This window comes from Podarcis gaigeae, assembly GCF_964106915.1.
Source record: "Podarcis gaigeae genome assembly, chromosome: 11".
Taxonomy (NCBI): domain Eukaryota; kingdom Metazoa; phylum Chordata; class Lepidosauria; order Squamata; family Lacertidae; genus Podarcis; species Podarcis gaigeae.
This window is the reverse complement of record NC_139687.1, coordinates 41,726,782-41,739,187: the sequence shown is the minus strand read 5'-3', so window position 1 is coordinate 41,739,187 and position 12,406 is coordinate 41,726,782. Positions and strand designations below refer to the sequence as shown.

The following is a 12,406-nucleotide window of genomic DNA, read 5'->3' as shown; positions in this document are numbered from 1 at the left end:
AATTTATGGACCTAATAGGTATCTAAAGCCATTTGCACATAAAAAAATATGTTTTTATCAAAGTAATTGTTGAATTGAAATACAATTAAGCAGAAGTATATTCATAGTGAAATACAATTAAGAAGAAGTATATTAATAGTGAAATTATTACCAGTGATATTTTAGGGAGCAGGCTAGCAGGCTGGGCCTATTGCTTACATCATAGGAGCCCACACAACACAAAATGCTGTAGCTGTATGTAGGTTTTATTTTATTTGTTTTTTATCTTATATTTTGAAAATGTACATCCAGTTTTTTCCCTTTAATTTTTTGGGGGGCCCTGAAGAGAGTGGGGCCCTAAGCTATAGCTTGTTTAGCTGATATGTAAATCTGGCACTGCCCTGGAGAGCCACTGAGCTGAATTCAGAAGTGGGAAAAGGGCAAAGCCAATATCTGTGGTGCAACAAGAAGAAAAATAAGTTCCTTTGGGTTATTTCAATTTAAGCATCGAATGCACACGCGCGCGCACACACACACACACACACACCAACAGGGCTCTGTCCATGCTCACGCCACTTCCCAACCCCATGGCCATTCTCCCACATTGACCCTTTAGAGCTTCCCCTTACCATTCCATGCAAGCAGTAAGCACACTTTTCACCTTCCCAAACACGTTTCTGAAGCCACTTAGCTCTTTTATGCTGCAATTGTTTTAAACTACTCGTTCCCTTGCCATGGCCACTGCTGTTGTGCAACCTGCCTTCACCGTCTCCACTTTCACCCTGATTTCATGCAAATCCAGGTTTCTGATGGAGCACTACAAATCCCTTCAAAGGGGCTGTGCAGTGACAGCCTTACATTTTTATTATATAGGAAGATACACCCACACATATACTCACCTCCCCACTTATATACTTGTATAATATTCATGGATACATGTGTGTGACTCTCTGTGTGAGAGAGTTATCATTTGATGTAGCAAATGATGGGGCTTGATTCCTTGTTTCTGAACCGTTTGAACTCACAGTGATGGTGCAATGAGATATCTTATAATAGTTTTGCCTGCTGAATCTGTGGGAAAGAGCTGAGCCATAATATACCATTACACAGCTTTGATGTGTGGAATGTTAGACAAGTTTTGCATATCTGATTCAACATCAATGTCACCTTGATAAACGGCACTTCTGGTCTTCATCAAATAGATGTACTCAGGGGAAGTGTGTGTTTATTTTCAACAGCTTTATCAAGTACTCTTTGCTATGGTTGGGGGGGGGGAGCACATCAAGGTGTTATTTTGTTCAGCTCTGCCCCATGAATCACTTTTGCCTCCTGCCATCATCATTCCAGCTACCCATAATGGTTTCTGAACAAATATTTATTTCTGATTAAGAACATACCATTTCATATTTTCAAAATGACGCCTCATTTTCACACGCTCGGACATGCTTACAGTATCTGGGTTGTGCAGGAATCTTCACACAGTGTGGAATCTTCATACACAAACAAACAAACAAACAAACAAACAAACAAACAAACAAACAAACACATCACTGCACCATTCATGTATTTGAAAACCTGTTGCCACAAGTGAGTGTAAGGGAAACAGTGGAAGGAAAATGAAACTATTCCTACTTTTAAATGAAGTTGATGGTAGGCACCACCCACCCTCCCGCCATGTGCATAGCTTTGCCTGTGCAAAAGAGAATCCCCACAGGGAACCTAGAGAGCTCTTTGTCCTTCATCAGCGTTTGTTTGGGCCCATACTGTCCTGGGTGCATTTCTACCCACTGAACTATTACATTAATTGTGAACTTTTCCACTACTCACATAGGAGTATCAGTGACCCACTGCCCTCCAGAAATACAAGGCCCTTTTGCAGCTTCCAAAGAAGCATCACACTCCTATCTGGGCTCCTGATGCACAAACTGGGCATTGCATGGTTGGACTGACTTGTGACAGGGCCTTCTTGGCATAGCTGTCAGCCTTACTGCTGCTATCCCAGATTGTTAGATATCCCGTAGACTGTCCCTGGGACAGGTGAGGCTCCTGATCCCTTATTTTCAAATCTGAAACTTGACAGCTATGCTTCTTGGTGGGATTCCTCTTTTGTGAAATGCCCTTCCTGGTGAACTGCTTGCCCTTATTATTAACATTCAGGAGGAATTTGAAAACATCCCAGTGTTGGATGGCTGAAAGACACTGTTCCTGGCAACCTCAAAATTATCAGCTGTGTGGATATGAGACCATTTCAAAATGTTCCTAGATGATGTTGTTGTTGTTGTTTTCAGTGAATTGTTCTTCCACTATGCCATTTACCATGCTGGACACCTTTGGGAAGCAGAATAGGGTAGAAATTTAATAAACCTAAATGGAACAAATTACATGGAACTATTTATTTATGTATACCAAAGCAGCTTACATAAAATAAGCATAGCAACACCATTCAAAAAATCCATCAACTACAATCAAAACCAGCAATAAAAAATTGACACTCAGCACAAGATCCTAAGGGGACCAGAGGCTGAAGTTGATCTACACATGGGCTGCAGAAGTTTGGGAAAACAGCTTTTGCTCATTTCGAACAGGACCTGAAACACCAGAGGCCTCGTTTCCAGAGAGGGAGCCATGCTAGTCTGTTGCAGCAAAAAAGAGCAAAGAGTCTTCCTGTTGCAGCAAAAAAGAGCAAAGAGTCTTCCACTTGGAGATTGAACCAAGGCAAAGGGCTTTCAGCACATTTTATGTTGGCTTTTTTTCCTGAGTCATGCAGTGGCTTCACCCTTGAAGCACTAGCGATGAAGTCGACTTTGAAGATGACTGTCAGGGAACTGCCATCGGAGCCAGAGGCGGAGGGAAGGCTCCAGAGGGATGCCGGAGAAGGTCCCAGTAGGGAGAGAGGCAGCCCATCTGCTGGGGAAGGAAATCAGCGTAACACCAGTGGTGAAGGGGGGCAGATGGGGAAATCGGAGAGGAGGCTCCAGGACTCTTCGCCGGAGACCAGCGGGGAGAGCGCAGGTACTCCACTGCCCACACCCTCCCTGCGCAGAAGACTTCCGTGCAGGGAGAGTAGGAGGAGACTTGGCGTCAAAGAACTTCTTTGCTGGAAGAAGTTCAAGAAACACCCACTGACGGATTCTGCCAGCGACTGAGACAGCCACGAAGTGAGAGGCTGTCCAGATAGAAAGGGTTCAACCAGGTAACCTAGCCAGGAGTGGCGGCAACTTACGCACGAGCAACCCCTAGAACCATTACAATGACCTTTTACTTGTACGATGACAACTATTAACAAGCTGTAGCATTTATGTATATCAAGGCCAATACAATGCATTTCTCAACCCTTAAGCCCAAGAAAGAGTCTTCTTGCTTTTTGTTTCCACAAAGACTCTCCTCCCTGAAAGAGAGGGGAGTGGTTGTGGGCGGGAGCCCGAACACCGCCCCTAGCAGGGGGCGTAGCCCCCTGCTTCCAGCTCACCTGGCTGGCGCTCACGCCCCCCCGGTGGCCGTCCAACCAGGTGCCGTGGGGGGGCGTGTCCAGCAGCCTTGATGCTGCAGCATCACAACTTTTGCGGTATTGGTGGGTAGGTTAGGCATTGGAATAATGTGCTGTGGTGTGTCAAAGTGCTAGGTGTGGCCATCGCCTATGCCTTCAATGTTTAGGGGTATTCCGTTAAAGGAATCTGGCGGTCGTGTATTCTGTCCGATGCCTGCTTGGCGGGAGGCCATGGCACGACCCTCGGTGACAGCAGGAGGTGAGCCTATAGTTGGATTAGCATCAACAGGTGATGAACCCCTGGTGAATAAACCCACTTGTTTCGCGATCCAATGCCTAAGCCAATACCTTTTCATTGCTGTAATCAATAAAGTTGTGGCCTTTTCTAGCCCATTAACCTTATATCACGTGTCCCTGTGTCTTCTTTTCACGTCGCGGTGGTCGGGTCCTCGAACCACAACTCATTTGTTGCAGTGCATAAGTTACCAGTCCATTTTGCTTGCCTTCCCTCGCAAACTCCTCCGGACCCAGTGTCTGCTTAAAGTTTCTACTTTCAGCAAAACAGTGGTGAAACAGCCAGCCAGCCTCTAACTTCCACTCCTCCTATCTAAGAAGAGCCTGTTGCATCAGGCCAATGGCCCATTTAGGCCAGCATCCTTTTCCCACAGTTGGAAACCACATGCCTGCAGGACACCCACCTGAGAAAAAGAGAACTATCCCTTCCTGTGGTTTCCAGCAACTGGTACTCAGAAGCATCTGACTGTGGAGGCAGAACATAGCCACCACAGTTAGTATTCGTTGATAGCCTTATCCTCCGTGAAATTGTTCAACTTCCCTACAGACATTGCGTCCCATGCACACTGCTGTTCAAGATGAGTCTTGCAAGTCAGCTCTGAGTCTTCTCCTCGTGACATTTTCCCCCTTTAGAATATTGCACTGAACTCCAAGGCAAAATGACGAGCTCCTGCACTGTTTAAAAAACATGCAGACATAAGCCGCTCAGGGCTGCCGCAGAGATCGCAAATAACCAGGCTGCTTTAGGAAGTAACAGCAATTTCTAGCACATTTGGGATTGCCCATTTTGCCAGGACTTTCTGTGACACCCATGCAGAACTCTGCAGATGCGATCAGGGCTTGGTTGCCCAATTTCTGTGCAAGCAGCACTGTGGTTTTTTCTAATCACCAGCTTCTCATCTCATCATTGGGAAATCTGGGAACTCCTCTACTGTATGAAAATGAAGCAGATAGAGAGTCTGAACAGGTCAAAGAGGCAAAATGTCAGCCAGGCTTAGATGATGTTGCACAAGCATTGGGTGTCTATCAGTTTTCAGGTCACAAATATACAGTGGTACCTCGGGTTAAGTACCTAATTCATTCCAGAGGTCCGTTCTTAACCTGAAACTGTTCTTAACCTGAAGCATCACTTTAGGTAATGGGGCCTCCTGCTGCCGCCGCGCTGCCGGAGCACGATTTCTGTTTTTATCCTGAAGCAAAGTTCTTAACCTGAAGCACTATTTCTGGGTTAGCGGAGTGTGTAACCTGAAGCGTATGTAACCCGAGGTACCACTGTACTTACAAATGTATATTTCCCTATCACCCCCTTTCTGGTCACTTTACAGCACAGTTTTGCTAACAGATGGTCAAACTGCTGTCTGATGGAAATACAGTGCTCATTTGGTAACCCCCCAGCCATTTTACCTCCATATTTTCCTGACGTATAATGTCTCAACATATAATAAATATGATTAATGAGAAATTAAAGGAAATCCCATGTATGATTTTTACCACTAAAGGATATACAAGGCTGACCCAAGACATTTTGCTGTCTGAGGCTCAGCACGAAAGCATCCCCACTCCAAGTCAAGGTCCATAGTACCCAAGGCCTGTCAAGTTACTTTAACATAGCCTTCATCACTTTGGTGCTCCCAAATGTGTTGGACTACAGCTCTCACCAGCCCTCTAACTGATGGGAATTGTAGTCCGAAACATCCAGAGGAGACCAGGGTGGTAAAGGCTGCTTTGGTACCTGATACATGTCACAAGAGCCCAAACAATGATGTATTAAGGTCAACATTTTGCTGCTCTTTCATGACGCTAAGAATCCGCTGTCTCATTCTGCCTAATGGTAGGGCTTGGCTTGGCAATACGGAGCAAAACTTGCAAGAAAACTATGCATTCCTTTATGCCTCCACTTCCATCCCAATACATGCACCCTTGAGGTGTGTCTCTCTTTTATAGGTCCCAGCCAGAGTTTGAGGAATTGTGGGCCTTTAGCTGTGTGTCTTGCAAATTCTCATCCTGGGGCCCAAATCCAGCAATGTGCTTAGGCACCAGGACCATTTGGACATCTCCAGAAAGCAAGGTTCAGCAAATGTCTGCCATCACAGAGCGAAAAAAGAAGAAAAGAAAACCCCTTGATGTGCCGTAAGTTGTTGGCCAAAGGACCGTAGTTAATGCTCAGCCCACTTCCTAAAGAGAGGAGGGAAATATTTATCTTTTGCCCCTTGTATTTTAGAGAGCAGCCTTTGAGAGAATTCCAAGGCGGCAGAGTTATTCATTATTATTTTAAGAGTGCAGTATCTGTATCTCAAGAGGTCTCTGTTTCCGAGAATCATCAAAGTTCTTTGCTCTTATGCAAACACAAGAAGACTTTCTCCCATCGGCAAACATTTGGGACTTTCCTCTTCGTAAGAGCTGCGAGAACATGGAGCAAAGTGCCTTGAGAGATGGTGGCCTCTCTTTCGCTAGAGGTATTGCCACAGACACTGGGCAGCCATCTCTCAGAGATGCTGTAGTTGAACCCTGCAGGTCCTGCACTGAACATAGGGCTGAGCAAGAGGACCACCAAGGTCGCATTCAACCTCATGATTTTCAAAACTGGCATTCCAGAAGTGCACTCTACATTTCCACTTATTATAAACAGTGAAGCATTTGCATGGAGACATTGGCCCTGGAACTCTTTCCCCAGTCTGTCAACAGCAACAAATTGAGGGCAACTTCAGCTCCTGGGTCAAGTCTGCAGCAAAACTGGTTTGCATAGCAAAATAGATGCCTCACGTGAAGCTGTGCAGGTGCAGGGATGCTAATCCTCCGCCTTGCCACAGGGCTAGTCCTTCGGGTGCCTGGCTCCCCAGGTGAATGCAGCCACATGAAAAGGAGGAGAGGAACATTCCTCCCGCCCTCCCTCACCCAAGGCTAGGGCCGTTGTGCAGCTATTGGTTTCAGTGCAGCAGAACTTTCCCAGCTCTTAACTGAGCCTGGCATTAACCAAAAGGCCACACCTTTGCTGTGCAATGGTATCTAGGCTTTCGCCTCCTTCCTAGCAGTGACCTCCCTGTTCTCTTTTCTGGGAAGGTCCACTGGTGCTCTGCTGGTTAGCCATGTGCTAGAAGCAGCCTAGTTTCATAGGTTTATGGACATGCAGAGAACGTGTGTGTCCTCAGGGTGAAAGAATCTATTCCAAGGCACATTCTTTTTGTGTTTGCTATAAGCATGCTAAGGACTCGGCCCTGCCCGACTCTGACTTTTTAAATTTTATTTCTGGTTTATTCATTGCTCCATGTAAGTAGCTAATGCTTTATGAGCTGGGAAAGTCGCCTTCTGCACAATCAGCCGTGGGTGTCGGCGGCTCCAGAGATTGTCCATGGACAAGGGTTTCATCACCTGGGCACGTTGCAGGAGCAAAGGTGTTAAGCCCAGCACCGAGTGCCCTGGAGGCTGAAGGAAGGCAAGAGACTGTCAGAATTTGCAAATGATCTAGCCTGGGTGAATTACTCAATGCAGTCTCCGTGGTTCACACCAGCTGGGAAAAAATGCAGGTGGACCAGAATTCATCAGGGCTTGCCTGCTGTCAAGTCACTCGGCCAAGAGGTAACATATAAGAGCTAGGGATGGAGAAGTCATTCGGTCTGCTTTTTGCAGTGAACTGAACCAATTTGATGGTCCCAAACCAGTGTGTGGATTGCTACTCAGCTCCTGATTAGAATATTCAGGGTTCAGCAAACTTTTTCAGCAGGGTCCACTGTCCCTCAGACCTTGTGGGGGGCTGGACTATATTTTTTTGGGAAAAATATGAACGAATTCCTATGCCCCACAAATAACCCAGAGGTGCATTTTAAATAAAAGCACACATTCTACTCATGTAAAAACATGCTGATTCCTGGACCATCCATGGGCTGGATTTAGAAGGCGATTGGGCCGGATCTGGACCCCGGGCCTTAGTTTGCCTACCCTTGGATTACATGCTTCTCTGGATTTTGCAATGCAGTTATGGTGCGCAAGTGGCAAGCACATAAATATGGATGTTACAGTCCAAATGTGTATTTTATGGAAATGCATACAGGCATTGAACACCATTGAAAAAGCCTGAAAAACACCCCATTCCACCCCCTTTTTGTGCACAAAATAGGGTTAGTCAGTCGTCTAGTGAAAATGCAACAGGATGGGCTTAGGCTGACCTGGGCACATTGAGCACATTGCTCAAAGGCTATTTTAAAAAGCCACAACCAATGCTCAAATTATTGGTGTCGGTGTGACACCCTTTAAATTTTGTGCTGCCCACCTTAACTTTTAGAAGGATTCTGGGGGTGTTTTTGTTTGTGTCGGTGATTTGGCTATCCCCACACCCCCAAGAGATTGCATGGCATGGACCAACTCCATAATGCAGAGGTGGGGGAAACCAGATGTTGTTGGACTCCAACTCCCATCAGCCTTTGCTAATGTGGCCAATAGTGAGGGATGATGGGAGTTGTAGTCTAGCAACACCTCCATGTCCACAGTTTCCTTCCTTTATACATTAATGGGTGGTGGCACCTTTCCTTCTCCACCGGATTTCTTTGGGGGAACCCTTTCTATAGGGTGCCTCAGTGCACTCTGTTGGAAGCCAATTGTTCAGAATGTCCAACTGTTTTCCTTGAAATGGGGTTCCATTGGGTATTCAGTGACTAATCTAAACAGCGTCCCCACCCCCTGGCAACACAGATAATAGTGCTTGTAGCTTTTATTCATTGAAATAAATGGAAGCGTTCTAGTTTTCCCACGATGTAATTGTACAGATGTGCCTGCACAACAATGAAATGCACATATATATTCCAAGAGAAGCAAGGGACCCCCTAGTTATTAGGCTCATGAGCCATTCACACAGACCCTACTGCTTCCTCTGGGCATTGTTCAGCAAGCAAATCACACAATAGTCACAAAACAGTTGTAGAGAAAGGAGGAAAATGTAATCTAAAAGCAGATTAGCAGTAAATAGCACCACCTAAGGTATCAGCAGATTCCCTGGCCCCATACTTTCCTACTGGGGTCGCCTGCCTACACTGATGCACAGAATATGATATGATTTTATCATTTTTAAAAAGCTCACGGATGCTGTTGAATGGGTCTTGCATGTTCTCTGCTGTATATCAGGGACAGCTATAGAAGGCTCTGGAGGAAGAAGTTCAACTCACCATACCAGATCCTAGCTTTGATTTGCAAAGTGCTAAGTTTTTATTGTGATTACTCTGCAGTAGGAATCTTGCTTTGGGGATTTTGTTTGTTTCTGGAAGTCTCATTAATTCAGTGTTTCATTCATCAAAATCTGCTTTTATTTCATGTTTTATCCATTGGTAATGATTTTGCTGTGATAGGTTTGGGTGTTTTCCACCATCCTTTTTTCCCCACTTTTCTTCCCTCCCTCCCTCCCCCCCTTTTTTTACTAAATTCTACTGTCACTAATGGGAGGAGCTGGCTTCTGCAGAAGATGCCATTTTGCTTCTCCCATAATTCTCCTGGATGTCGTGCATTCTGGGTAAAATAAAATAGAGATTGCTGCCCTCGGTGGGAGCCCCACCTCTCCTGGAATGCCATGAAACAACAGAAAGCCCTGGGAAGAAATATTCAGATTGAATGGGACTCTCACTTAGGCTTTGGCAAATCTGTCAATTTAGGTTTCTCTCAGTTTCTCCATCTTATGTTCAGTTCTTTGCATTTCCAGATCAGTCTGCAATATATAGAGAGCTGGTGAGAACTTTGAAGGGTGGTTAGATAGATCCAGTTCCCATTGCTACCCACAGTTCACTGTTCCATTCATCTGAAAAACAAATGAGCATTCCCATTTTGAACAGGTTGCCATTCTTGTGGCAGGTTTGATAGCTTTGTGGAATCAGGTCACATGGTGGATTAGCTACATAGCATAAAGCAGCCTTTCTCAACTTTAGGTTCCCAGATTTTGTTGGACTACCACTCCCATCATCCCTGACTGCTGCCCCTGCTGGCTGTGGATGATGGGATTTGTAGCCCAACAACATCTGGGAACCCAAGGATGAGAAAGGCTGGTGTAAAGAATAGTCTCTAAACATGGGCACATGAGAAAGTGTGGGAGAGTTTATGGAGTCAGTTATGTAGTCAGAGTTATGCGGCACAACATGTAATTAATCACCAGGGTTACTTAAAAAAGACAGGCACCAAGGTGATTGCAAAAGCTGGATTCCTTCAAATGAGTGTCTGGATGCCATGCTGTGTTGAAATGTGAAGTCTAAACAGATAGAGCAATCTCTTGGCGAGTAAAATGGGTATATAGGGAAGTGTGCTTTTGAGCAGGGCTGGCCCACCCATGAAGCAAGGTGTACTGGCCTGGCCCAGATAAGGAAGCCTGATAGTTAACTCTTTATTGGCAAGAGAAACACAACAGCTTCTACGGTACTCTGGATACACATACAAACGCACACATGCTTCTGGCCTCCAGGCAGCTGTCCATAGGTCTGGACTCTATGGATCAGTTGTCGCAAGAGTGGGGCACCTCTCCTCATCTGGCTTATATTCCCTTCTTTGATAGCTGGTGTGCTCACAGCCTGAGACTTCTCCTGCATGGAAGTCACTGCTGCTCTTCATATGAGATACCTGGACATGGATACTGCAGTTTACTAAACTGATTACAAGCTCTGTAATGTCATTAGCACATTCCACAGTGTTGCAAGAATGTATAGATGCAAAGGCTATACCAGGAATTAGAAGGGATCTAATTTTATTATGATTAACAACTGCTACATTGCAAGCTGTGGCTAAATCCACCACTTATTACTGATTGGATTGATAAAAACATGGGGAATTGGGGTTGTGGGAAAGATTTCATCTGAAAGTAAAGGCACATGTAACCTGTTGCTTGTGAATATACTGATAGAAGAGTAGTCACCATTTATAATGTGTGTCGATTCAACAAGACCAATGCAGAAAGGCTCAGCTTCCATTTTTTATTTCAAAATACTGAAGGAGGGAAGGTGCAGCATGAAGAGAAAAACCAAAACAAAGAAATCATTTTGAAATTGGAATCTTTGCTTATCTCTGATTTTTCTCATTCTGTTTATATCTTGAAATGCACACTAGTTATTGTCTGTTTTGAGTGTCTGTGTGTGCATAAATACATACAGATCTAAAATAAAAATCCTGTCCAAATTGTTTTTATATGTACTGTATTGCTTTAGCCTTTTAACTGCACACTATCATGCCCCAAAAGTGAGTGCCACATGTTTACTTACCTCTGCACACATAAATCTGAAAGCGGGTGCGTACCATATAGGAGACATCCCCTGTGTGCAGTTATTGAAGGTGTTTCAGAGAGGGACTGGTACCTGAATGGTATCACATCATATTATTTACATCATTGCCCAGCATAGGGACCTGGAGCTTTATGGAATTTGCAATGTAAAAAACTAAAATGAGAGAGAGGGTGATATCCAACATTAGCCATACTCTATGGACCTCCTTTGACTGTGACTAACATTGGATGTAACCCATAGAACAGTGAACACAGCCATTTTGAACATAAACATCAAGGCTTTTTAGAAACACTTTACTGAAAGTAAGTCCTTCTGCAGTCAACGAGACTTACTTTACAATAGGCATACCTAGGGTTGCATTGTAAAGGGAGCTCTGGGCATTTGTTGAATAATTCACTCCCTACAAAAGGGAATTTTCGTCTTGATACTTGAACACCACCAAAACTCATTACAGCAATGCTTCAAATGCTTAGCTTCCCAAGAAACAAGGAATGCAGATATCTTAATGCACTGGAAGCTTTAGCTCTTTGTGCCACTACCTTCCCATTCACATTCAGAAACATCCTCCTTATGGAGAACATTTCATTTTTGGGACTGTGCATGTCCATATAATTGTGCATTTCAACACACCACCATAATTATTACCATAGATTATAGGGAGGAACAAGTCTGAGGTCTGGCCAATTTTTAATAAGATGTATTAAATGCAACCTTGAATAGTTCACATACTGTTGCTGGTTCTGCCTTCGGTGCTTTGATTGTTAGCAAATGTTTAATTCTCACTTCATTTTCTGCCTTCATCTTCAGAGTTACAGCAGAAAGGGTAAACAACACACACTTTGCTGTCTCTGCACTCCTGGGACAAATTTCCACAGGTTGCAATTATGCTAAAATAAGCCAGGGGAAGGGTGACTACACTCTCAACTTGCACAAATCACCATAGACCTGGAGTCCAGAATTCCGCTGTTAAAAAAAAAGAAGTAATGAATATTTGAGTCCATAGCAAGTCTTGAACTGGTGACCTAAAGGATGTCAGGCAAGGTTTAAGCATGTGCTCTGCCAACCAGCAATACCCTAAGGATGGAACTTCAGGGGACCATCTGATAAAGCTTCCTTCCACCAATAGGCTAGAGTGGGTCAGGTGACACTCTCTATTCTCTTTAAAGGCTCCCAAGTCAGACTTGCTCACTCGTCTATGTAGCTACTACATCTTCTCCTGCCTTCAGCCTTTGATTTTCCCGACCTCTGCTTTTGCCTCACCTGACCCTCGCTAGGAGCCAGGTTTTACATTAAACAATATTTCTCAAACTTAGATCTCCAGCTTTTGTTGGACTACAACTCCCTGGTCCTGCTAGCTAGGGATAATGGGAGTTGTAGTCTAACAACAGAGGGAGACCCAAGT

General features: G+C 44.6%; 1 long non-coding RNA gene across 2 annotated transcripts; it reads right to left on the bottom strand.

Annotated features, from left to right (window-relative positions):
- Positions 1–704: 704 nt before the first annotated feature.
- LOC310827286 lies at positions 705–11,144 on the bottom strand. Of its 2 annotated transcripts, none has more exons than XR_014556277.1 (3): positions 10,984–11,144; positions 9,369–9,539; positions 705–1,469 (listed from the first exon to the last, which is right to left on the bottom strand). It is a non-coding gene; the product is annotated as an uncharacterized lncRNA (long non-coding RNA). The 2 variants fall into 2 exon arrangements; XR_014556278.1 differs by lacking the exon at positions 705–1,469 and adding an exon at positions 3,927–7,183.
- Between the last annotated feature and the right edge of the window lie 1,262 nt (positions 11,145–12,406).